The 26817-nt window shown below is 40.7% G+C and overlaps 1 long non-coding RNA gene across 1 annotated transcript; it reads right to left on the reverse strand.

Moving 5' to 3' along the window:
- Positions 1-22259: 22259 nt before the first annotated feature.
- LOC116657658 lies at positions 22260-25037 on the reverse strand. The gene is made up of 3 exons (XR_004312838.1): positions 25016-25037; positions 24389-24428; positions 22260-23856 (listed from the first exon to the last, which is right to left on the reverse strand). It is a non-coding gene; the product is annotated as an uncharacterized LOC116657658 (long non-coding RNA).
- Between the last annotated feature and the right edge of the window lie 1780 nt (positions 25038-26817).

A 26817-nucleotide genomic window follows, 5' to 3' on the forward strand; every position in this document is an offset into this window, starting at 1 on the left:
CTTTGTCTGGTTTTGTTATCAGGGTAATGATGGCCTCATAGAATGAGTTTGGAAGTGTTCCTTCCTCTGCAATTTTTTGGAATAGTTTCAGAAGGATAGATGTTAAACTCTTCTTTAAATGTTTGGTAGAATTCACCTATGAAGACATCTGGAAAGACAAGCCTTTTGATCGGGGTTACTGACCAAGTGAAAAAGAAAGGCAGTATCATGGGAGGAATCCAAGAGATTCTGTCTTAGATTCCCTCAAGTTGTACTTTGTAGATGGTACTTACTCAGTATACTCCTATGGCAATTTGCCCTTTTTGTAAACTTGGAAAAATATAATGTTTATACATTTTCTTAAGCTTAAAAATCTCAGCTGTTTAATTTGCCCTGCAGTATCTCTCATTAGTAGATAATTGACTGGCATAATTCTTCCTTCCTACAGACATAGAAATTGGATTGCCAGGTTCCACATTGTTTATCATACCACCAGACAGGCCAACCCATGCCTTCCTATAATCACTGACTCACAACGCCTATCAGATACCTACAGTGCATGCAGCTCTGTGTTAGGAGCTGAATATGCAAAAGCGAATTTGAGCCAAAGAAGCTTACTAGTACACTGTAGGCAGATGATTAGGTACTTTCCCTTGTGTTTCCCAGCCTCTGTCTTAAGAAATCAGTAAAAGCTTCACAAAGAAGAGATGTAACTCGTTAGTTTCTCACTTTCCAAAGCCAAAGAGAACACAGTAAATAGGAGTAGATGGCTGACATACACTTTAAGTTTTCACTCTTGAAATCTTTGGATGGCTTTTAAATACTTGGGGTAACGATCAATATGACAATCTTGTGCTCGTCAGTAGAAATAAGATATTACAAATGCAGAACTTCTCCCCATTCTTCTCACTGGGGAGGGCCTGCTCAGTAGCATAACTTCTAAACACCCATCAGACCACCTAAAATTAGCAGATACTTGGAACTGGTGAGGGCAGAGGAAGCAGTGATTCTAATCCACCACCTGAAGTCATATGACTCATCTAAAGCCGAAGTGGTAAGAAGCATTCAGGCCAGGAATCTGAAATTATGAGCAGCAAAGAAAGTCATAATGATTGTACTGATGAGTCATCTACCATCTGCTTCTCATTCAGAAAAGATAAGTCAAGATACAAATAACCAAGAGCAAAGCGATACCAAGATACCAAGAAAATGCAAAACAGGAAAGATGAAGCGTGTGAGAAGCTATCATTAGGAGACTGATTTATTCAGAACCCCATTAAGCAGGCTGGCCAGATCTAAGTAGGATGAGACCTAAAACCTGCAGTAACTGATGCGGAACAGGGAAGGAGGCCTAACACTAACCAGAGAACGGGAACCAAGAGACTCAGTAGGTGAGTTTCAGTCTACCAACTCATTCTTCCAACTCTACTTGCTGGCTCAACTTGCAACATCAGAGGCAAGAAAAGGCCCTAATGAGAAGACTGCATTCTGATGAGAGAAGAGAAGCTGATAACGCACATGAGGTCTCTTCTTCGTTCCTCGATACCTTGAGGCCCTCTCCTATGACCCACTTTGGCTCTCTCACTAAGACCGGGAACTATTCTACAGAATTGTGCCACGTTCAACGGTACTTCTGGTTTCGTTGCTCTTGGCTTATGTTTCTATTCGGTCACCAATCACACTGTGTTATGAGGTGTTGTCTGTACATCTGTTTATCTAATACATGGCAGACTCTTTGAGAGCAAAAGCAATAGCTTCTTCATCTCTTTCTCTCTAGGACCCAACAAATCTCCTGAACCAGAATAAGCATTTTAAAAATCTTAATGAATTGAATTTAACTGAACTTCCCATTGGTATTTCATTTGTGGCCTGTCACCCTATATGTATGAACATAATAGGATTTTGGTTATAATACTTCTACAGAACCCTGTGAAGTTCCATTGAGATTCTAGCTGCCCTACTCAGAAGCTTAGGTAAAGTGGGGCAGTAGACTGATATTCACTCATTCATTCATGCTGCAAATCTTTATTGAGCATCGGCTATGTGCTACACACAGTTCTTGGAACCTAGTCAACAAACTAAGATCCCTGCCCTTGTGGAGCTTACATTCCAGTGGGAAGCAGAACAAAAAATAAATACAATCAGTAGACTGCTAATATCATAGAAGATGATAAATGTAACGGAAAAGAGATAAGGTAGATGAAGACAGATCAGGAGTGCCAGGATCAAGATTGGAGGTTGGGCCATTTGCAGCACTAAATAGAATAGTCAGAGCATGCCTCATTGAGAAGGTGAGGTTTGAGCAGACTTGAAGGAGGCAATGGGGTTAGCCAAGTGGATATTTGAGAAAAGACGGATCACACTTTCCTCTCCCACCTCCATCGAGAGCTTTCATCCAGCGCTGCCTTTGAGACACAGAAGATGTGGTTAGCTTGCTGAGCTGCCAGAGCACTTGTTTTTGGCTCACACAGTAAATTCAGTGAGTAAGGTTTTAGTCATTTTGTGACTGTCGCGTGACGTAGGAGACTGAGTACAGGAACAGAGAAAGGAGAAGCAGCACAAGACTCAAGAATGAGGAGGTGGGAAGGAGAGGGAACGCCGTGCTAATCTGAGATCAGGGAAGGTTCTGGAAATCTTGTCTCTAGTATGAAGTCAAAACCTTTCCTATTTCTTAAATGTTCTCCCCTGTAATGAGTTTAAGTTATCTAAATCTGACATTTAAAACTCACAGGGTCTTTTTGCTGCCACTGAAGACTTCTTTTAACTGGTTTCCCCTTCCTTCTGTATTTATGTGGCAACCAAAGGAGAGCAATCAAAACTATGATTTCCAGCCCAGGATAGGGAATTTCAGTTTTATTGTTTTAATCCTTGCTCTCTACCAGTCTTATCACATATCTTTCTGTTCCTTGGGGCTTTTTCAACATAGCTAATCAAAACATAGTTAAAAATGTATGCATTTCAACTAAATATGGTTATTGAATAATTGACAGGTCCTGACTATATACCAAGAACATAAACATGAGGAAGATGTGGTTCTATCAGTAGTGAGAAGCCATCCTTAGTAACCTCTTGGGGTGTTACTATACCATCACCTGTTGGGGTGTGACTATACCACAGGTCAGAATATAATGACCATTAAGTCACAAGAAAACAATAAAATATATTCCTCATACCCCAAAAATAATTCAGTCAAAAATAACAAACATTTTTTCCCAATGGAATCTAACAAGGTGAGACTTAAGAAAACTCATGTTCTTACCAATGATTATTTGACTACTGCCATTGTCTTTCCCATAAACGTCTGAAAACCCAGCAACATTTAGCCACTTCTCCTGGTTCCTGTTAGTAAGTCTGTGTTTCACCAAAAGGCCTTAATCGTGCACATTTACCGTTTTCTCACTACACCACAGGGAAGGAAGAGGATGGAAGCTTCACAAAAGTCAATAAAGAACTGGAAACAGTGAAGTTAGGTGAAGCCCTAAGACAGGGACTATGGACAAGCATAGAGGTTGTCGGAGACCGCAGACCTTTTGGAGTGTCTCTTCTGGAGAGCTTGATATTTCTGTGTTGATTGTACAGCGAGGTCTGCCCATTGGGTGGTGGTGGTGTAATTTATGTAATACGGAGCGCAGATGTCAGAGAAATCAAGTTTTCTTCAGCCTTAGGGGTCTTAAGTAAAGAATTCCCCCCAAAATTCAAATAACAAAACATGTAAACCACATGTACGTGGTGTTTGGCGTCATATCACAGAAATGGGTTTGCATCAGTGAGCAGGTAGCTGCTGACCTGAAATGGGATTTCTCTTCTGCAGAGGGAATTGCAGACAGGTGAGAATGGGAGGAGAAAATAAGCACGTCCCTCCCAGACCACCCTCTTTGTCTTCTTCGTTCAGGAGTCTCATCACTCCGGGGAGGATTTTGCACCACTTCTGTTTTGTTGCTGGGCCTATCCAGTTTCTATACCCAAATGAAGTATTCCTGGAATTTAAGGTGTCATTTTACCAGCCTAACCGCAAGTTCTGCATTGTTTCCTCTGCTCTGCTCTCACCCTTGAGTAATACCTCTCCCTCACTACTAAATTCAGTGTCCCTGTCTAGGGCTCAGAGAAGAATACTGAGCCCTCGGCTCCTGCATATCTTCACAAAAGGTAAGACAGACCAGCAGAGCAGTAAAATGACAGGCCCTTTGTTTGAGCCCAACACCGGGACTTCCCCTTTGGTATAAGCTGAGTCACATTTTTCCTGTTGTCAACTTGAAGCCTGTCCGTTGATGTACGATAGGGCTATCTTGCTGATGTAGAAAGCCAGGCAGACAGGTTTCCTTGCATTTGTTTGCCTTACCTTGGACCCTTACCAATTAGAAACTGCCCACTGGCCAACGGAGATAAGACGTGGTTTATTAAAGCCCAGATACTATGCTGAATGAACTAATTTCTGACCATTTTCTTCTGTGAACATGCTATCCGAAGTTCCTGCCTTGTGCAATCTTACTGGTTTTGACACAAGTCTTTTGGGATGCATATGTGCATTTTATTCTTGATATCTGTTCAGTTGACACGTGCTTTCAAACCACACATATCTTTGATTGGCTGGTAAATTGTGAAAACAGGAAGTCAAAGGATGGAATCAATTGTGAAACAGACATAATAAGTGAAGCTTTCTGTGTAAGTGCCAAGATGCGAATGCGGTTGTAAGAAACAAACAAACACAAAAATGAAATGATAATATTAAAGTAATTCCAACAGAAAGAGTGAACATCAAGAATGCTCTAATTATCATATTTTTAAGGCCTTTTAATCAATGAGATGGTTGCAGATCTTAATCTACAATATTGTTGCTAGACATGATAAAATCTCCAAAATTAGGTGAGGGGTGTGATGACATTTGCTGGCTAGGAAATATTTGAGATAATATTTTTTTTTTGTCTGAAATCACTATCTGCATTGAACTGAAAGAAAAAAAAGAAACTTGCTGTTCTAATTTAATCCCTTCATTTTTTTGGCAAATATCGACTGAGTTCTTACTCTAGGACAGGGTTGTGGAGATCATAGCATATTCCCTTCTTGCTTATAAACCTTTGCATGGAGACTTTTCTTGTAATTCTTCAAAGTTGCCAAGCATCGATTCTCCTGTGATATTATTCTTCTGTGGTGAATTCTCAAAATGAAGGGTTTTTTGTTTGTTTGTTTGCTTGTATTTTAATGAAGGATTTTTTTTATCCTCAGTGTAAAGAATCAAAGATGCCCTCAGGTCAGTGGGTAAGAGGAACACAGGCAAATATTAGAGTAAAAGAATGAGGCAATTTTTAGACAAATATCAGAATTACTACTTTACTAGTATGTAATGAGTTTATGAAATTTATTACTTCATATCTTTCAGAAATGAATGGATTTTTTAAATATTTGGATAAATTTTGAGGTAGGACTGCTGTTGGCAGTAGAATAGAAGGCCAGAGGATGGACCACTCATGGTAAATCTTGTTCATCCATTTTTTTTTTTGAGAATTCCTATATGAAATATGCTATATAAATGAGATCATGTGCCATCCATTCAGATAACTGACTTTTTCAAAGTATGATCAATATCTCTCAAGGTCTATCTCTGCCTGAAAAGAATTTAAAATATTACACTGGGACATTTTAATGTCATCTTGTTGGAGGGAGAATAAAGAATTAATGATGAGGACTTAGCACAATTGTGTGTTGGTTAGAAAATTAAATCACAATGCATATATCAATCCCTTTAACCTTCAAACAACATTTTAAGAGACTTTCAGGAGGAAGTACTTTGGAGGCAGTCAGATATTCATTTCAGTCAGCCTTAATTATATTAAAAAATCTGGTTCCTAGAAATTTAAAAATCAAAGCTAGAAGAAAATAAATCTACTCTAACCCTCTCATCTTACAGATAAGCAAACTGAGGCACAAACAAATTAAGTGACTTGCAAAGGTCACAGGATTAATATAGGGAAGAAGCCAAGCCAAGCCCAGGTCACCTAGATACCAGAGCTTGATTCATGTATGTGCACTGACAGGAAGAGGAAATAACACTGCATCCTAGAACTATCCAGTTATCCGTAGCTCATATTGTGAAATGATCCCATTTGGGGATGGAATCAATCACTAATTGGAAAGGCCCTGCATTGACTTTAAGCTCATGAATCTGCCTCAAAAGGTGGTTCATTTGTCATAGTTCTGTCACATCCACGCTGCATTCCAGAGCTGCCGGCCAACCCTGGACTAACAAAACAGCCCTTTTTATTGTTTAATAGAAAGATGAAAAGTGAAGAAAATTTCTAAGTATAAAGGCCCTCCCAAAGAGAAATCCAGAGAAAATATCAATAATAATGCAAAATATTCAGCTATGCAATTTCCAAGACTTTCATTTAACTGTATAGTCAAATAACACTATTATTCATTTCACAGCTATAGATCAATTTGCTCATGTGTGAAACCTATGAAATAACAACCATTTTCTCTTCAGATGAGTGATCCTGGTTTGAGTTACCCATACAATTTGATGAAAATACATTATTCCAGATGGACTCCAGTTGCTGGGCAGATGGAAATGTGTAAGTAAAAGACTAAAAACTTTATTATCCTAAATTGGGTGGTCAGAGAATGAAAATATGAGAACATAACTTTATCCCACATAATTTGTAAGTTTCCTGAATTCTTAAAAATTCTTCTCAGGAGAAAAAAAAAAAACTTCAAGAAAAATGTATAAAGTTTTGACATATATTTACATTTAAAATTATCTACTTTCATAGTCGAATTTTTATCCATAATTTGCAGCTATACTAAATATATTTGTAATATAGTCACTTTCCATTTTCGCATACTGAGCTAATTTGTCTATAAACCAAGCTCAGATATTCTCACTCTTCTTTAGTTGAATGTACAGTATCTCCCTCCCACCATGGGCATAGGTGCAAACTGAGAGAATGTCACTGGTGTGACTGTGATGAGTGGCACGAGGGTCTGGGCTGCCTGGTCATGCAGCTTACTGTGTTCTCTGTCACTGCCTGTGACGCATCTAGATATACCCTTCTACCTAGTGATAGACTGCTGCCGGGCCCATCTGTCTTCATGACTCGGCCAGTCCAACAGAAATTAGCTCATAATGGGCAGCTCAGTCGGCATCCTGTAGGCAAGAGTTTCATCTCTACTAGACTCAAGATCACTCCAAGAGCCGTTTTTCAGGAAGTATCTCATTCTCCATTGCAGATGGCATGGCCTTGCTCCAAACTCCCAAAGGCCTGCCTTGAGTGTCTGTCACTAGAGGTTGCCATTGGCTCCAAACAACATCTTTTCCCAATACCGACAACCTCCAGCACTGTAGGGTCTTATGGATCTCATAGCCCGAGGACCTAGACCCCACTGCAGCCTAAACCCGATGCAGAGCCCTTTCCAGCTCTAGTGCCCCCTCAAAGCAGACAGCCTTCTGTGTAACCAAGGGTATATGCTACAGGAGCATTTCTATTTGTAGAGGGTGTGGCATCTAGAACCTGAGGAGACCTACCAGGAGCAGTGCTTCCCTCCTTGTGATGGGGATGCAAGATGCAGCAATTAGACTTTTACATAGGAGAGCAACTTCCACCGTGTTACTGATCACTGGGTACCTATAAACTTCGCTGAAGTGACAGGTTCCTGAAACTTCATCTCCCACAACCAGGGATTGCCAACTCTTATTATAGAGGAGTAGACTAGTTCTGTAAACTTTGAACATTCAGGAAGGTCTACAGAACCAAAATCCTCTGGGGGGCATCTATCCAGATGCTTCTATCCTATGTTTTAAGGTCCCAGGTTTTCCCAATCAGGGCCCATCAAAGCATCTCTGCAGCTTCTAGAACTCCATCAAGTATTGAGTCTGTTCTTCAGCTCTTCACTGCTCCACTGAGGGAGATTGGTGCCTCTTAATAAAGTACCAGAGAGGCACTCTGGTTCTCACTCTGAGGATTTGTTGTGTGTTAAGGGCCCTCAGCTTCTCATTATCCCTCTGCAGAGCGTCAACATAGCCTAGTAATAACCAGCCAACTCTGCAGTCCTTGCATGCCCCACCTCCATGTCTTCTAAATCCCTGAATCATCACACCTGCAAAGAGGTCTCCCTTGTGATGTTTCTGCAAGTCGCCACTGGTAAAATGTTCAGCTGTTGGACTGCCATCCTGTGCCAGGGACTGTCAGTTTCCCACCTTCCTCTTCAGATGGGGTCCTCCTTACCTGCTGGGCAGTGAATGAGCCCAGGGCTCAAATCTATCTTACCACCTGATTTATCAGAACATTTTGAGTATCAACTGTATAAATTCAGGTCAACCAGAGGCAGACATCAAGATAGGATTACACATGTAAGATATTTATTAGGAAAAACTCATGAATAATAAAGGGGGAGGGAGCAGGAGTAGGAAAAGCCTTCAGAGCACAATGGACCTGACACCTGTAAAAAGACAGAGAGTTTGTCATCCTGCATCAGATGATCTTGAACTCTATACGTCTCCCATTTCTGCATCTGTTGCTCACAAAGTGATCAGAAGAACTGAAGGTAGATGTACATGAACAGGCCTAGCTTAGAATCCATACAGAAGGGGTCCTTAACAACTGTTGTTACAGGTTCACTGCAAAAACACAGGGGAAATAATAGGCAGAGCCCTGAGTGTCCTTCAAAGAAATACAGTGCCCTTAATTCCATGTGTAAACAGGTAGCCAGGAGGCTGCCTCTCTCTGCATTTACAACAACCCCTATTTCTCACCTAACTCAATGTTTAGCGCGCTCTCTCTATATATAATTTTTTTTTCTTTTTTGGAGAGGAGCTAATTAGGTTTAGTTATTTATTTTTTGGAGGAGGCACTGGGGATTGAACCCAGGACCTTGTACATGCTAAGCATGCACTCTACCACTTGAGCTACACCTTCTCCCCCCCTGCATTTTATATTTTAAATAGCATGAGGAAGAAAACAGAATTCACTTATCTCTTATAGACATGACCTCAGAAATGTATTCTGCTTTATAACCGTTATTATTAATGAAAATGCATCTCTTCTATTGTTTAATCAGAAAGAGGAAAAACAGGGCTTGTGACGGGAGGTAGGACAAGGCAAACAAATGTGGAGTGCTGGTCCATGCCACGCACTGCTGTAAGCCCTTTAAAAATGCCTTCATACTCCAGCCTTACAACAGCACTCTCGAGTAAGGATTATTATCTACATCTTACATGAAAACCAAGGTTTATAATGGTTAACTTGTCCATAGTAATTCAGTTAATTGGCAGAAATGATTAGTCATTGACTCCAGACTCATGTATATTTCATCTTTTAAAAACTTTATCTGTTGGTGGGGGGAGAAATAGCTCAGTGGTAGAGCACATTCTTAGTTATGCATGAGGTCCTGGGTTCAATCCCCAGTACCTCCATTTAAAAAACAAACAAAACCTTTATCTGTAAAGTGGGCCTTATGCAAGAATTATAAAAATGTTTTTAGCTTAAATCATTTTCTTTCCAATATAAAAAAGAATTTTCCCTATGCTATGGATTTTAAAACCTATAATGATTTTTGTCCCTACCTCACGTTATTTTAAGTAGTTAATTGTTCATCGATCTATTTCTCTCATTTAAATTTAAACTCCTTGAGGGCAGCTATCATGTCTAATTCATCTCATCCCCAACCAACTAGAACAAAGCCTGAATATTGTACATTCTTAATTTACGTGTGTTAAGTCAAATAGGAAATCTCAAACAACTCAGTTAATTTTTCTGCTAGTTCTCCAGTTATTTTGATATAACAAATTAGAACATTATAGTGGAAAACACATTCTCCTCTTTACTCTGTGGGACCCACATCATGATGGAGGAGCCCTCTCAGAAGCCTTAAAACTCTCCTGTTTGTTGAGAACCCAAAGTTGTTTAACTAGGTTTTTTTTCTTAGCTAAAAGATAGATGTGGGCTATGGGAATCAACAGGGAGTCCTTATCCTGGAAACTCATCCCCTGAGTTCCCCACTGCTTGGAAAGATGACCAATGGAAAGCATGAAAGTAGAGAGCACATGGGATTTGGAGAACAGATCATGAAAGGTGACTTCAGAATAGAAGGCGCTGGCAGTGGCTTCCTGAGTTCACATCGTGGTGAAGAGCGCAGGCTTTGGAGACAGACCAGCCTTAGTTTGAATCCTGTGTGTGGCACTGAGCTGTGTGCCCTTGGACCAGTTGCTGAACTTCGCTAACCACAGTTTCCCTGCGTGTAAAACAGAGATGCTAATAGTGGTGTTGTGAGAATGAAAAGGAAGAGCAAACATAAAGCATTTAGGACATGACCAGCCCAGGATAAATACTCATTACATAGTTATTTTGACTCATTCTTATTTTTTCTCTGCATGCAACCAGCTGCTCGTATGTCTGAGCCAAATGATAACACTTGGAACTCACAGTTTTAGTAGGTCTTTGCATTTCCACAGCACATTTCATCTCAGAGAACCAAAGCCCTGGAAGATATTAATTCTTATTTACTTTATTTATACTGGTAAAGGCGGGAGCACATACACTGGCCTAGTTACTCAAAAGAACGAACTCCACACGCACAAAGTAAAACCAAGTAAACCCTTAGTGGAATCTAGGTCTCTCATCTTTCAGGATGCCTCTTTAATTGGATCAGATGATCTGTTTCCAGTGGCTAAATATTATTTATTGGCAGTGTAAGTCAAAGCTGCTGATATATTACTCTTTTGGGGAGTGTTTGTTTTGGGAAAACTGCTCTCAAATTTTCTAAATGTGAATTTAAAAGTCTGTCAGTCTATGTGCCGATAACACAAAACAGATTGTAAATGTAACGGGATGCAATCAAGTCAAACAAATCCAAGGAAAGCGCCAGAAGGCTTAATATTAGGACTGCTCCTGTTCACAGGCTCTTGCTAATGACGGAACAATTGTTGGTGCTGATTTGTAGCTGGCGTTGATATGCAGACAGCGACACTTTCATCTAAAATCCCGCTCCAAATTTTTTTAATCCTGTCAGTGAATTTGCTGTGTCTGCAAAGAGCAACTCCAAAGAACCTTTCTAAATAATAAGAAATGGGAATAGGCCAGCAGCATCTTTTCATTCTGAATCCAGGGTATTCATTGAAATATACCATGATTTTTCTCTTTGTCATTGTTTTTTGTCATCTACTGGGATACCTGCCTCTGAACTCCTGGTGTGAATTTACAATAAACACGGCTTTAAAATCCTGAAATTGGTCAAGGATGGAGGGAGGTGGGCATTAAACTACGGAAGGGTATTTGCAAGATTCCAAACTCATCGAACGTTTCCTGCAGAAAATAAAAAAATGTAAATGTGCTCTGTCTGCTGCTCACGTTTACTGTGGGGACCAGGTTTTTTTTTTTTTTTTTTTTTAATCAAACAGCACCTGCCTCTCTATTCAGAGATGTCTGCGTGTGCGGATAAGTGCAAACAACAAAGGCTTCGACTGTGGCAGCGGCTGCATCATCTGCTGAGAACTTGCCATTCTGCGTCAGGTTCAGAGGCTGAGGTTTGGTGCAGGGAACGGAGCTTTCAATATCAGGTGAATAGATTTTTATAAGAGGTTGGGAAGCTTTAGGTCTTAGAAGGAAAATAGTGCTTTAAAAATAGCCACATTTCTTTTGTACTGCAATTATCAGTGCATGACAAGTCATTTTTCTATTCTGTTCCATGTGGGCAAAAGGAAATATCCTCTACCCATCTCTGTGGGCTAGACATTGTAAGAAGTCAAAGTGTCCCCGGATTTAATCAGTTTCTTGAGAATGTGCAGTTTACCTAAAAGACTGATCCTGAAACACCTCTTTTAAGGGAGGATGAACAAATGGTAACAAATTCATCAATTGGTCCAGGAAGTCAGCTGTCACATGTTCACTGTTTAAGCAGGTAATATTGATTAAATTGGTGGCATTTCCATAATTCCTACTGGAAAGAAGTTCACATTGTGTAAGTGACCAAACATCAGAAACACAAACAGGCTTGTTAAGAGTTGAAAAAATGATACGGGTATAAAGTGTAGAACAGTACCTTGAGTCGAGCTCAGCTTTGACATTGATGGTGTGACCCAGGCAGATCCCGTAATGCCTCTGAGATTCCATTTCCACTATAAAGTGGAAAGGGTCAAATGTTCCTTTAATTGTGAGAAGGAAATGGAAAAATGTTTGTGAAGAACTCTGCAAATGGTAAAACACCTTAAGAGCACCAGGAAAAAAAGGAGCCAGAGGAATGATAATACTAACAGTAATAATTATAAAATAATTGTAATATGATTAAACATAACAATGACTATTATTACTATTCAAAAGAGCAAATCTTGCCCAGAATTGGTAGATGGTACAGCTCACCTATGTTGTTCTTATGCTCTGGACTGGAGGACAAGGAGACACACACATAATCCCATATGAAAAAATGAAGTCTGTCATGACTGAGGTGGACTCCAGATACATAAACATGAGTTCTTTGAAAGAAACTCTGCAGACCCTGAATTAAAGTCACATCTTTCGGAGACCCTTTTTCAAAAGCAAGGGGTGGGCTGACAGAGGATCCTCTTCACCTGAGAACTTGCAGGGTTTCAAATGATCTTGACCCACAGAACAGGGGTAAGGGAGGGGTGGTCACGTTAACTGGTGAAGGTCATGTTTCTCTCTCAATAAATCAGTTTCCCACGTGTTTATGTAGCCTACGTGAAGGTGCCAGTCAGTGGCAAGCATTCACTTTGTACCTCTGCTCCAAAACTGACAGCTTCCCATTTTTACTGGAACCGAAGATTTTTAAATAGCCTCCTAGAAAGCTGCAGGAATTATGGATCAAAAACTACCACATATTTTTGCTTCTGAAACTGACACCCCAGGAAAAAAAATACACTTATAACACTAGATGCACAAAGTATACAACTCCCACAGCCACTCTCCGGATGGTAAGTTTTGTGGTGAGAAGTTAAGGCAGCTAGTGATCACTTACGAAGAGTCTTAAGCCCTGCAGTTCCTCTCCTAAGATATGGAGAAAGACGTGACCAGCATAAGTAGGCTGCCAAGTGTTTCCCCTCCTTTGGTGGTTGTAGACTGTGTCTGTTTAGATAAGCTGGAACCACACTTCCCGGAATCTTCTTCCCTGTGTAGTCCTGGGTTAGTGCCCCGGAGACGTTTGCGTGCGATTTGGGAGGCCAAGGAAAGCAGCAGCCGTTATGCTCAGAAGATCGTGGTTGCTCAAGTCAGGGAAGGATAGACAAAGAAGTTCCAGTCTATCCTGCTCTCCGTGATCCGTGCCCAGCTCCCTCCCTGACTGCCTGCTTTGCTGACCAATATAACAACTCCAACTCCAGGCTAAGGCTGCCACCAGACCCTTCATGGTGAATTCACAGAGGCAATAGCCACAAAGAACCAGAAAGCTTCTGCAGACTTCTGCTCAGTGCCATTTCTGACGCCACGCTGGTGGCTGGACATGACTGATCTCCTGCAGGCTTTAATTTGTTCACCCCCTTGAGAGCTGGTTTAAGTCAGGTTCCTATATCAACACAGTACAAGTCGTTTGAAGGCATTTGGTGTAAGGGAAAAGCATGGGCTTCAAAGTCCTACAAATCTATGTACTCTTCCTAACTCTTTCCTTTTCTAGCTGTATAACCTGAATTTTCTTAAGCCTCCATTTCAACCTTCAGGAGAAGTAGTAAGAAATCCTACTTCTGGGAACTATATTAAATAGCTTATAATAACCTATAATGAAAAATTATCTATGTCTATATCTATATGTGAATCACTATGCTGTACACCAGAAACTAACACATTGTAAATCAACTATACTTTAATTTAAAAAAAAAAAGAAAAGAAGAAAAAAAAATAAATTGAAAAAAAATAAAATCCTGCCTTTGTCCTGTGTGAAGAAAACAGAAAGTTCTCCCATGAGAACTTTTAATCATAAGGTGGTCTTCATGTAAATTTGGGGCTCATGCATTCTACCCATATAAGCTGTAAAAACCCCAAGCTAGGAATTTAAAGTGGCTTATGATTGTGAATGCCTCTGAAGCATCTGGGAAGAGCAAATATAGAAACTTTCCAAAGGAAAACACCTTAGATCCAGAACACAGTTTTCCCAAATAAGTTTCCAAGAAATGTGAGCTCACAGTAAGAAGGGGGAAAAAATCACACAACACCCAAGAAAATAAGTTGTCATTAGCAAGAATCAGCCAAAACAGTAAAAAAAAAAAAAAAAAAAAAAACCAGAATCTGGCCTGCAAAGATTGCAAATAATAAATTTGTAAACAAATGTTAATCAGTTGCATCCTTTGTGCCAGATTATCCTTGGTGCCTGGGATTGGACACATCAATGAGCAAGACCAAATTCTTGCCATTTTGGTGAGATTTATTATTAATGTTTAAAATGGAAAGACTGTCCCTTTAACTTTTTAAAAGAAATACTAGAGGATGTCAACATTACAGGCAGATTCAATAAACAAATAGAACTTGAAGAAATAAAAATAATAATCATCTTGAAAATTAAAAACTCAATGGATGGGATAAACCACGGGTTAAAAACAACTGAAGAGAGAACTCAAGCTTTTGTTCAGAATGCAGGACAAAGAGACAAAGGGATGGAGAAAATGAACGAGAGATAACAGAGCATGAAGAACAGATATATGTATGTCTATGGATGACTGAACTGTTGTGCTGTACACCAGAAACTGACACAACATTGTAAATGACCATACTTCAATTAAAAAAAAAAAAAGAGGGTCCAAAAAAAGAAAAAAAGAAAAGAAAGTTCTAACACATGCCCATTCAGTGTTTCAGGAGAAAATAGGGGTGGGGTAGGGGTGGGGTGGGGAGCAGTATTTCATGAGATGATGGCTAAGAGTTTTCCAGAAGTGAAAGGCCTCAATCCTCACACTCCAGAAACCCAACAACCTGCACCAATATTTTTTAAAATATATTTGACAACAAACAAAATTTAATGGCAACATATTTTATAACATTTGGTTTAACAAATGTATATTAAAAGATAGAATGAAATTTTAACTTTTATGAAGTCCTCTAAAAGGATGAGTTGGGGAGGGTATAGCTTAGTGGTAGAGCGCATGCTTGGCATGCATAAGGTTCCTGGGTTCAATCCCCAGTACCTGTTAAAAAATAAATATATCTAAATCCCCCCCCCCCAAAAAATAAATAATATGGAAACATTAAAAAAAATAAGAGTGAGGCACTCAGGACACAAAATTTAAGAAGGGAAAATTTAGGGACATACGAGTTCAGGGCTGGCCCTTTCAGAAACCTGGCAGCGAGTGCTGCCTTCACTTTGTGCCCTGGTTCCCTTACTTGACTCACCCCAGTCCTGGCCCTTATAGACAAAGGTCTGCTTTTGTGACCTAATATTTGGAATTATCTAATTGAACATTAAAAAAATAATAAATTATTTTATGAAGTCATACATGGTTTTTTAATTATATTTAATTTATATTCAATGTAATGTAATGCACACTTTGTAATGTATAGTTCCTTGAATTTAACAGTGTAATTTCCCTCCACCATCAAGATACAGATATTTCCATCATCCCCAAAATTCCCTCATGCTCCTTTGCTGTTATCTGTCCCCAACTCTGGTCCTAGGAAACCACTGATTTACTTTCTGTCATTTTAGTTTAGATTTGACTTTTTATAATTTTCTATAAATGGTATCAGACAGTATTTACATTTTATGGGGAAGAGGTAATTAGGTTTCTTTATTTACTTTTAATGGCAGTACTGAGGATTGAACCCAGGATCTCATGCGTGCTAAGCACACACTCTACCCCTGAGCTATACCCTCCCCCCTTAAATTTTGTTTTTAAATAATAAGACAAAATTATCTAAAGCAACACTTCTTTGAAAATGTTGCATTAAAGATATGGGTTATCTTTATTTATAATAAGTAAAAAAGCTAAATGAGATGTATTTGTTGCTCTGCTTTTTTTTTTTTTTTTTTTTTTACACTGGTTTTAGAAGTACTAGAGAGATTTTGGTGTGCTATATTTAAAATGTGATTAAATCAATGAAACCAGAATTTTAGGCAGGATGTCTTGAAGCAAATTAGAGCATTATTATCATTTTTATACTCTTAATTAACTCATATTTAACTTTAGTGTTCAGTTTGATTTTTGTCTTTATCAAAAGTCCCATCATGGATATATATTAAACTTAAAAGGTACTTGAGAATAAAAAAAAAATTAGCTCTATAGTAATCAAAATCAGCACAATGGCTAGAGGTATTCAACTGGGTGACCAAACTACAGTGATCTTATATCCAGTGACTGGTGTACATGGCCACTCAATACATTCTATAAGACCCTCAAAGGGTTCAGTTTTCAAAGAAAAAATAATCACATCATCATTTAGATATTTTTAAAACAGAAATTAGAGATTATTGACCTAATTTTTATACACCTCTGCATGGTTTTTTTTAATGGAGACATATTACATACAATAATCTTTATAAACTTACCAAATAATTTTTTAAACACACTAGAGGCCAAAATAGATGTCATTACCATTTTTAATGATGAGTCCCCTATGACAATTTTACAAACCTTCTAGGATTTTCAAACCATGAGTTGGGAAGGAAAAGTTAATCAGTGCTTACAGGCCACTCATGTGTCCCTAATTACTGCTTGTCCACCAAGTAAAATTGTCTCTTTCATCTGTCACCCTCTTTGAAGTCTCTGCATTATTTTACACCATTTATCAGACCTCTCCTTCTTCCTTATAACCCTCTCATTTTTTAATTAAGGCCAATATTATATTATTGCTTCTCCGCCTACCTGGTGGGTCCATCTCTGCTTCTTTACCAATTCCTCTTTCTTCTCCATGCTTGCAACAGGGCTAAACCCTCCACTTTTCTCCCCTACTTCATTCTTGCTTTCCTTTGCTTAATTTCCTTTGATCCTCAACTTGTTTCCCCAGTTCTACGCCATTTGGCAGGTCATGTTTCAGGGGGGACCCCTATCAGCTGGCTTCACTGAGTTAGACTAACTGGAGGCCCTGGAGGGAGAAAGGAGGCCCTGGCAGAGGTGCTGAGGAAGACAAGAGAATACAGGCTGGGAGAAGCCAGAGGATTGCTCACCCTGCCTCCCTCTGCCTTGGAGGCCATCTCTGATGTCTTGACTGGACCAGGACGGTTCAGCAGGGCTTCACTCACAGGTCTGCCAATTTGTTTTGCTTGTTCACAGGGTTCTCCTCCATGTGACCTCTCACCTCTCAGCAGACTAGAGTGGGCTTTTTCACAGCATGGTGGTCTAAAGCTTTCAAGAGAGCAAGACTGGAATTTCAAGGCCTTTTAAGACCTGTGGGTTCCAGAATTCACACAATGTCACATCCACCACATTCTATTGGTTAAAGCAAGTTACAAGGCCAACCCTTACTCAACAGGATAGAAAAATAGACGACTTCTTGATGAGAAGGGCAGCAATAATATATTGCAAAGGGCCTGGACACAAGGGAATGTCATTCACTGGGGACAGTTATTGTAACTATACACTTCATCCAGTCCCTCCAGGAACAGCACCCCATCCTAGCATGGCTTAGGATCCTAGCCACATGCTATTCCTAATCTCTGGGTTGCCCCCTACTTGTCTCCTAAGCTCCTTCATCACCTGCTTAATTGATTCTTTGCATCAGTTTGCTTCTGTCTTTTGTGTTCCTGGTTTGATCCTAAAAAGGCATCATCTTTCTTACTTTAACAGTGAATAACTCAAATCAAAATCCAACCTTGATCTCTCCTCCAAAAATCCAATCCTAAATTTCCATATTTCCACTTGGATTTCCTCTTCATCGCCTAAATCAGGCATATCCAAAAGTTAAGTTATCCTCTGCCCTAAACAATGACCATTGTCATTTTCTGGGTACTCTAGACCAGGGGTTGGATAACTGCAGTCGGTGGGCCAGGCCACCACCGCCAGTTGTGCTGGAACCCAGCTGTGCTCGTTTAGTTCTGTACTGTCTGTGGCTGCTTTCACACTACAGGGGCAGAACTGAGTAGTTGAAACCGAGACGACATGACCTGCAAAGTTAAAATTATTCACTATCTGGCTTTGTATGGAAAAATTTGCTAACCGTTTTTCTAAACCTCTGACTCCTCCTTTTTTCTTCTTCATATACAACAGGGAGTAAATGTTACCAGTCTCAATTCCGGCTGTCTTTATTTCTAAATTGTTTCAATATTCTCTTCTCTCTCCCTGTCTCCAAACTGCTCATCTCTTCTACATTTCTCAACTAAATTAATTGTTGCAAAATACCATTTTAATTGTCACTCACATGCAGTTCCCCAGTGACTTCTTTTATGTATCTGATAACTACAAATTCACATTCTTCTACCAAGTTATGTCAATTTACCCAACAAAACTGAATTTGCACTTTTCCCAAACCATCTTCTCCAATCTAGTGCTTCTTCTCTTACTTGATTTCAGAGCCTATGAATGTAGGAATTCTGTCTCATTGCTTCATAGCTCTAGCACCAAGCACAGTGTCTGGCATATGGTGACCAGGGAGTATGTATTGAATGACTGTTTCCCCTTCTGTTATTTTATTTATACACTTTTTCTACCTAAGATGCCGTCTCCAGTCTTTTCTATCTATCTAAACTATTTTCTCTAGCCTCAGCTTCTTTCCAAACTGTCCTAATCTTAGTATCTCTTTCCTCATTCAAACTCTGTGACACCAAAAGTCCGTATCATCTGTCCACCCACCACCCCATTACACAACTGCATGAGGAATTAGCTGCAATATTGATTCTTGAGACAGTAAGAACATGCCATGTGTTTAAACATGCGTAGTTTGTAACATCCTTTCACGTACTCATAGTTGTCCTCCGAGATATTTCTTACTGTCCCTGATTAGTGCCTTGTCCAAAATTACAAAGCTAGTAACTACTAAGAGCCAGAGCAATAGTTGTTTCTAACTAACAGAAATTCTAAGGCCAAGACTCTGAATTAATAAGGCTTTCCAGGAAATGTCAAATGAGTCATGTAAGATAAGATTTTGTACTAAAAATTTTATTGTAAACAGAGAGGTAAAATTATTCAAATAGAGAGAAGAAAGAGTTGGGAAAAAGAAATAGAAAACGCTTATTCATAGGTTTTTACTCAAAAGAGAAAAAGTTCTCTTATACAGAATCTAAAAATTACAACTTGTCCTTTCGATGTTTGTGAACAAAATTCTGAAGTCAATACAGACATCCTTAGAAATTAACTCTTGAAACGTTTGTATGCTGGAGCAATTTTGTACCAGCTTGAGAGGGCAGATTGTTAAATATTTAGGAATTTCACAATCCAAGTGTTAACTCATTGGTAGCTTGAAATTACCCATTGTTTGAATACTTACATGGAAATTGGTAAATGACACAAATCAAGACTTTTTAAAAAGTTTCCCAGCACACCACTGGATGCATGCATACATTCATAAAAGGAGAGGAAAAGTGAGACAGAGAACAATAATAATCACAATAGTAATATTAATAATTTATTAAAAGATACATTAGTTTAGAATTTACCATGTTCCAAGCCACTCTCTAAGCACTTCACATATATTCAGTGGTATCCTGAAGCCGCCTCATACCAGCTGGCAGAAGCTTATGTGTTGCTCTGTGTCATTTATTTTGCTATTCGTTGCTTCTAGAGTATTTTTGTCTCACATATTGAATTATCTGTTTTTGACTGGGTCTTCTTTATATTGTCTAGTTCCTTGTTAAAATGATCTGTGTTTAGATCAATTCTTTCCTCTAATTTAGGTGGCATTTTTATTACCAATATCTTGAATTCTTTGGTAAATTGTTTATTTCTGTTTCATTATTTACTTTTTCAGTTTTCTCTTACTCTTTCAATTGAGAGTAGGTCCTCTGCCTTTCATTTTACGTAACTTTCTCTGTCTCTATGAATTTAGGTGAAACAGTTCCCTGTTCTTACTGTGGTCTTGAGAGGGTGTTCTTATGTGGGGACATCCTTATGTAGACTGTGTATGCCCAGTGCCTTTGGTGGGAAAGCTGAATTTAATGTGGATGCCAGTCATGTCTTTCCTCGGGGTGTGCTGGCAGCTATCGCCCTGGTGGGGGATGTGGCTGGTAATGGAGGAACTAGAGCCTGCACAGTGTGTGAGGCAGGACTTCTTCTCTGCTCAGTGGTCATCACCACCTTGTCTGGGGCAGGATCTGCTCCCACATCACTAGATCTGAGGCCCTGAGGGTCAGGCTCAGCTGGCTGTGTTCCCTTCTCCCTGCTCTAGGGCCTTAGCCCCAAAGGAGGGGAGGCTGAAGCAAGGGGGGCCCGTGTGATTACAGAAGTTCAGTGCTCTGCCTCTGTAGGCATCTGTGGCTCCACTCAGGTGCTGCCCATGGTCACATCTTTCCCCTGCTGTGGCCACCTCAGGTCTAGTGCTGGCCTGTGGCTAGGGTTGAGTGGGGAAGGAGTGTTCACTCAGGCTGGGCTGGGGCATGCAGCAAGGCTGTCCTGGGAATTCTGGCACCTGCACTGCTGTCAGAGCTCTGGGCTGCTTCTGGGAAGCCTCTTGAGTAAGCACCAACGATGGCCACCACCACTCCACCTGGGTTAGACCCCAGGGCCCCAGGCTGCCTCAGCATCCATACATCAAATCCTTTTCCAGGTCCTGGCTGCCCTAGCTCCAGTGCCAAGCTGTGGGTGGAGTGAGCAGTGCCAGGGCATTCACTCTGCTTGGACTGGGCAGTGCAGCAAGGTGGCAGCAGCTGGGGCAGACCTCTCTCCACCCTGCCTGGGGCACGCCAGCACCATGCTCTCCTCAAGTAGAGTCTAGGCTTCTCCAGCCTTTCTGTCTGTCCCAGTGGTTCTCCAAGCAGCCAAAGGGGCTTGACCCCTACCCATAGGGCCCCAAGACTGGGACCCCCGGCTTGTGACTTGGCCACTCACTCCCCAGGGTAAGTGTCCACCCCTGCAATCTCCCTTTTTCTCTCAATCTCCCTCCCAGGGACACAGTTCCCAGTCTGAAGCTTTTCTTCCCATCCTACCCAATTATGTAAGTATCTTTCTTACAGACTTGGTTGTACAGGAGTCCGTCTCCCATTTGCCAGTTGGTTTTCTCTGAGAATTATTCCACATGTAGTTTTTTTGTTTTGGTTTGGTTTTTTTGTTTGTTTGTTTGTTTGTTTGTTTGTTTGTTTTGTAAGGGGCCAGACAAGGAGTCCAAGGGAGCCAGTGCTCAAAACATTCCCTTGATAGGCTCGAGGGAGGCATTTTATAGGCAAAATTTACGTGGAGGGTGGCAGGGTGTGTAATCCTCCTCTAACTGGTTCGTGTTGAGGTAACAGGGTAGTGTTTCAGGAATCTCAATCATCATCCTTCTTCTGGTCTGCAGATGTAGTTTTGATGTGTCTGTTGAGGGAGATGAGTTCCATGTCCTCTTACTCTGCCATCTTGATCTCCCCTTCTCCAGCACATCATTGGTCTTAAGCCAGACTTCTACAATTCAGAAAAGTCACTATTGGTCTCCTAATGTATTAATCAGTGTCTTTTCATCAATAGGCAACCTATGCTTGAGCAGAAGAAAGGGAATGAAAAATATGCGATTGCACAAAGTAAGGAAAGATTTGACTGCAGTACAACTGGTCTGTGACAATAGAAAGCCTAGGAACGAATCACTTACTCACCTTCCCTCCACCATAGGAACTTCTGGGAAGTTGGCTGCATATTCTTCCACTCACCATGCTGTCTCCATCATTCTTGCCCTCTCCATGAAAACAGAATCATGAACACTTCAAACGTTTCACGTTAGCTTCTTGAGAATCACTGACCATTTCTGATCAGACAACATACTTAGTCATCAGTAAGTCGGTATTTCCTAAATCCAGACAATCATCTATAAAATATGACCTTTAGCAGATTTAAAGGAATATGCCAGTGCTAATGAAGTAGGAAAAAGTGTGGGACAAGAGAGAGAGAGCAAGAATAAGAGAAATTAAGAATGGCACCTAGGATGGGGTGAGTTCTGTAAGGGTTAAGTTTCTCCTATATTAATAGGGTTCCCTTGAAGCTTTGAAATGACAACACAGAGCCTGTGTTTGCCATTCCTCCTTCCCTTGCTAACAATTCTTGGTGTATCTCTGAGCATAATCTGGGCAAGTGCCCAAAAAGCAAATTACAGCAGATTCTTCTGTCATATGTCCACAAAAGGAAAAAAATCCTATACTTCTAGTGCTCAGAAGCAAAAGTTAATTTTTAATTCCAGTTTATGCTCCCCTTAGGGGAAGAGCTGTCCAATGAATTGGACAATTTTCAAAATTTGCTAGCAGAAATAAAAATCCAAAAACTTGGAGGAAAATGAACACTATAACAAATGGTAAGTTTTTTGTCATAAACAACAGCACTGGGTCTTGAGAGTAGCAGAGGGAGGTGTACAGCTTAATTAGGACGCATCCTCCCAGAATACCAGTGGCCTCCCAAATGCTCTGCTTAGTTTGCCACGGGCCATTGTCTTTCTCCATAAATTTCAATTAGCATCTGTAGCCACTCTCCTAGAAATAAAGACTTTAGCTCTATGCCTCATTTTGAACATCTACTGGTCTTGAGCTAAATTTAAAAGATGAATGGAGTATTACTTAAAAGTTGATATCTTCATGCAACATCACTTCAGCAATAAAACTAAAACCCCTTGAACAAAATTCTGCTGTATAGCCAAGAGGGCCATGGTTAGGTTCCAGCTTGATAAAATCATCTACCCTTTGTAACTTTAAACACCTTCAGGGCTTCTGTCAAGGTGATACTGTGATCTATACAACACTGAGGATGAAGTGATGAACAATAAAACCTCGAGCTGTCTTGTAGGTCTGGGAGGGGGCGATAGAGTCCCAGGGTGTGTGTCATGGTCTTGCTCCACTTGAGGGAGAGGGAGTCCTTTTTCCTCTCTGACATCAAACAAGAAGCAACTCTTCTGTCCCAAAGGAGTTTTTTAACTTCCATCCGAAGAAAAGTGATTCCACTGAGAAAATTCAGCAGCCAGTGAGATTACCAAACCAGAAGCACATGTGTTAGGGAGCAGAGTGCTGTCCATGGTTAACAAGTCAGTTTCTTTGCTATACCTGGGCCATCTAGCAGTACCTGCAGGGACAGTGGGTCCTGCAGGGAGGGGTGCAGTTGGGAGGAGTAATCTTGTTATTACACAGTCACAAGTCTGCAAAGCCCCAGAGATCATGCAGACCTTCTTTTCCATTTCCATCTATAGGCATTGTCGCCACTGAAGTGCCAACAGCCTCTTGTCATGCTTGGTCCCCCCAAAGACTGTACATCTTGCAGACTTCAGTTAAGACTGAGCACCTGGAATGTGATGGTTTTGGTGTGTTATTACGCTCTTGTGGGGGTGGGAGAGAGAATAAATGGGGATCTGGCAGAAGAAAATCCCATCCTGTCAACCTAGGGAAGATAGAACTACCTAGAGGAGGCAAAGAGTGCTCGTCAGAAGAAGGTTCTGCTTCATTTTTATCTTCCCTGCCCATTTAAAGATTTAACCAACTCAATAATGTCCCTTGGGGAAGGGTGTAGCTCAGTGGTAGAGTGCGTTCTTAGCATGCACGAGATGCCTCGGTTAATAAATAAACAAACAAGCCTAATTGCCTCCCTCTCCCCAACCAAAAAAAAAAAAAAAAAATCCCCAAATAATGTCCTGGAAGCAAGAAGCAAGCATCTCAGCCATACGAGATAATAGAATATCTCACAAGAATAACAGGCCAACAGTGTTCACCTGACAAGTATGTGCCAGACTTCCACGTGGTCCTGAGATGTGAGCTGCCGTGGATGGCCCATATGTCCGCGTGAACAGTCCCAGCATCTTCCAGAAGCCCTCTTGTGTATTAACTAATCAGCTTTGAATCTGGTACTTGATGGCACCTAGGATCCTAAAAGTATATTGTATCATGTGCTGAAGGATTAATGCCTTCCTCATTGAATGTTCAGAAATAAAGGAAAAGTAACTATGATCTCAGAAACTGAGGGAAGCTCCAGAGATGCTCCAGGAGTTCTGGACTCGAGAGAAACAGACCAGCCCATTTGTTCTGTCAGAAGCAGGGCAGGAGCTGATCTTTTTGTAAGTGCACTGAGAATTGTTAGAAAAGGAAGAGGAGACCAAAAAGGAAGGTCACAGTTACTCTTCAAGTGGTGGTGGTGGCCTCAACGAATCAGTAAACAGTTTGAGGAACCCAATGTAATTTATGACTAAGAATCATAAAAATCTGTGATAGATAGAAATATAAATGTAGATCTAGACACACACACACACACACACACACACACACACACACACACACGGCCTGATACAGGTAGAACTGGGGCAGAAGAATGACCGCTGTCATCAACAACTGGTTAACAATCAATATCCACTACTCTTTCTCCTTCGGTTTCACGTGCAGGGTAAAAGAAAGAAATATTCACCTGTCAGTGCTGTGTTTCCATCAGTGATACCATCTTTGATCTTCATTCCAAAAGAGCACAAGAGTGAGCATCATAATCATAAAACAATGCCATCGGATTTTATGAAATTTAAAATAGTTTCCTATGTGTTGCATAATCTCATAAAAAGCCCTGTGAGAAAAGCAGGTGATCAGGGCAGACCTGGTAGTGTTAAGAAGAGTAAGAATGGAAAAGAAAGGGAGGGGCAAAAGGGAGAAAGGGGAGGAAAAGGGAAAGGAGGGAAGTAAGGGGGAAGCCGCCTCCCCAGCTTTTCCTGTAATTGGATGTCAGTCTGAATCCGAATAATATCTCCTGCTGTCTCCTAACGAGTATTCTGAAGATTAAGATCCACATATTTCTTGGGACTCCTCAGTAATAATTACTCTTTATATTATAAGTAGTGGCATCATCGTCACCAGTCTTACCTATAAAATTTCTTATAAGCTCACAACTAAGGTTGGGGAGCTTCAGGGAAAAAACAACAGGAAGAGCACAGTAAAGCACAAAGTCAAAGAAGTTAGGAAAGGAAAAAAGCAACAAGCACTAACTTTCCCTACGGCCTCATAATCTCTCTCCGCGGGGCACTCTGTAGCCAAGCAGTAAGCTTACGTGATGAACGGGGTGTGTAAAGAGACCCGGAGACCAGTCCAGGGAAGGGAAATCCCTCCCCTTTTGTCCTCAGTTCAACTCCCAAGATCCCCAGCCTCCCCGTGTGAGTCACACTGCAATTGCCCACGATACGCATCTGCCCGGATGCCCTCTGCTTCAGCGGGGAATTTCAAGCTCCCGCCTGCCTGTAATAAGGGGGAAAATCAGCGCAGCAATGTGACCGGATGCTGAAAAGCTGGCAGCCAGAGAAAACAGTAGTGCATTTGGCTAATTTCCTTTCGCAGGGCTTTTTACTGTAAAGAAAATTGGCCTCCATGGAGTAAGAGAAATTCAACTTTTGCCTCCCTTTCTTGAATCTGATCTCTTTGTTTCCATTTTAATAGGTCGTGGGAAGTTTCCTGTGAATATGTAAACAAGCTTTGTGTTTATTTTAATCACTTTTTCCTCCTGTTTCCAGGCTCCGGACAACACCCCTGGCCCTCACTTGAATCCTGGTGGTTAGAGTAGAACACAAACGAGTTGTAACCCAAGTCTGTCCTTTTGTAAGAGGAAGTGGTGAGATCAGTACAAGGATGGCATTTCCTAAAGCAGCTGAATCTCCCATAAATAGGCTCAAGAACTAACTCCTCTACAAAAATTAGAGTAACTAGTCAAATTAGTCTTTAAGAAAGAAGCGAAATCTGCGAGGTGACTAATTCCCAGCTTCTGAATACCCACCTGAGAAGGAATCTCTCCCCTTCTTGTTCATCCTGAACATGGCACCTCCACTTCACGTCTCAGGGAAGCACAGTCATTGTTTCTGCTCCCTCTTAGCTAATTCACTAACCCGCCGTGCCCTGGCTTCTGCCCTTACCACCTTACTGAAACTTACAAACACAGTGGTTGAAGCGACCTGTGTATTGATAAACACAGTGAATATTTTTGAGCACATATTGTATTGGATTTGTCTCTGGTATTTGAAGATGCTGACCAACTTCTCCTTTGAGAAATTCCTCCTCTTTTGTTTTCCATGCTACCATGCCTTCCTGATTCTCATACATCTCAGATCAATTCCTTTTTTTTTTAAGGCAATTATAAAATTATATAATATTCTTCAAGTAGAGAATAAAGAGTTAAGGAAACACTTTTTAATTTTTAGATCAGATCACTTCTGTCTTCTTTCCCTAGTCCTCTTCCCCCATCCTCTTAAAAATAGGTTAGTTCTTTTGTGTTCTCCACCTCTTTGATGATCTCATTTGCTCTTATGTTTTCAGTATCACCTCTGCATAATTTTCACATCTGTGTTGTTAGCCTAGACATCCTTCCTAAGTCCTTCCATCTTCGCCTTCCCATTTCAATAGGAGCTGTAATTATTGTGAATAATTCTAACTCAGCTCCTGCTTCTAAACTCCCACCCCAAGTGCCTGCTGTGGCATGTCTTCTGTGTTCTGCCCTCAGGGCCTCCTATAAAGCCATAGGAGCTGGCTTGCCCTATTAAGCAAGGGCAGTCCACAATGGGGAAGTCAGTAGATAAATGCTTGTCTTCCACCCTTCAGATGGCTAATTCCTAGAGGCATTCTTTGTTCTTCTCAAAAGTCCCTTGTTGCCCAGAGCACTGACCTGAATAAAGCACCTTGCCATGTCTCTTCCTCCTGTACCATCTTATTCTTCTTACTTGGCCACTCTGGCTTTGTAGGATCACTTCCCAAATTAACTGCCTGTACCCAAGATTTTTATCTCAGCCACTGCTTTTAGGGAAACCCAAAGGCATTTGGTGCCAGGAATGGTCCTGGAAAGCAAACCGTCCAAATGAGATTCTTTGG

This window comes from Camelus ferus, chromosome 2 (genome assembly GCF_009834535.1).
Source record: "Camelus ferus isolate YT-003-E chromosome 2, BCGSAC_Cfer_1.0, whole genome shotgun sequence".
Taxonomy (NCBI): domain Eukaryota; kingdom Metazoa; phylum Chordata; class Mammalia; order Artiodactyla; family Camelidae; genus Camelus; species Camelus ferus.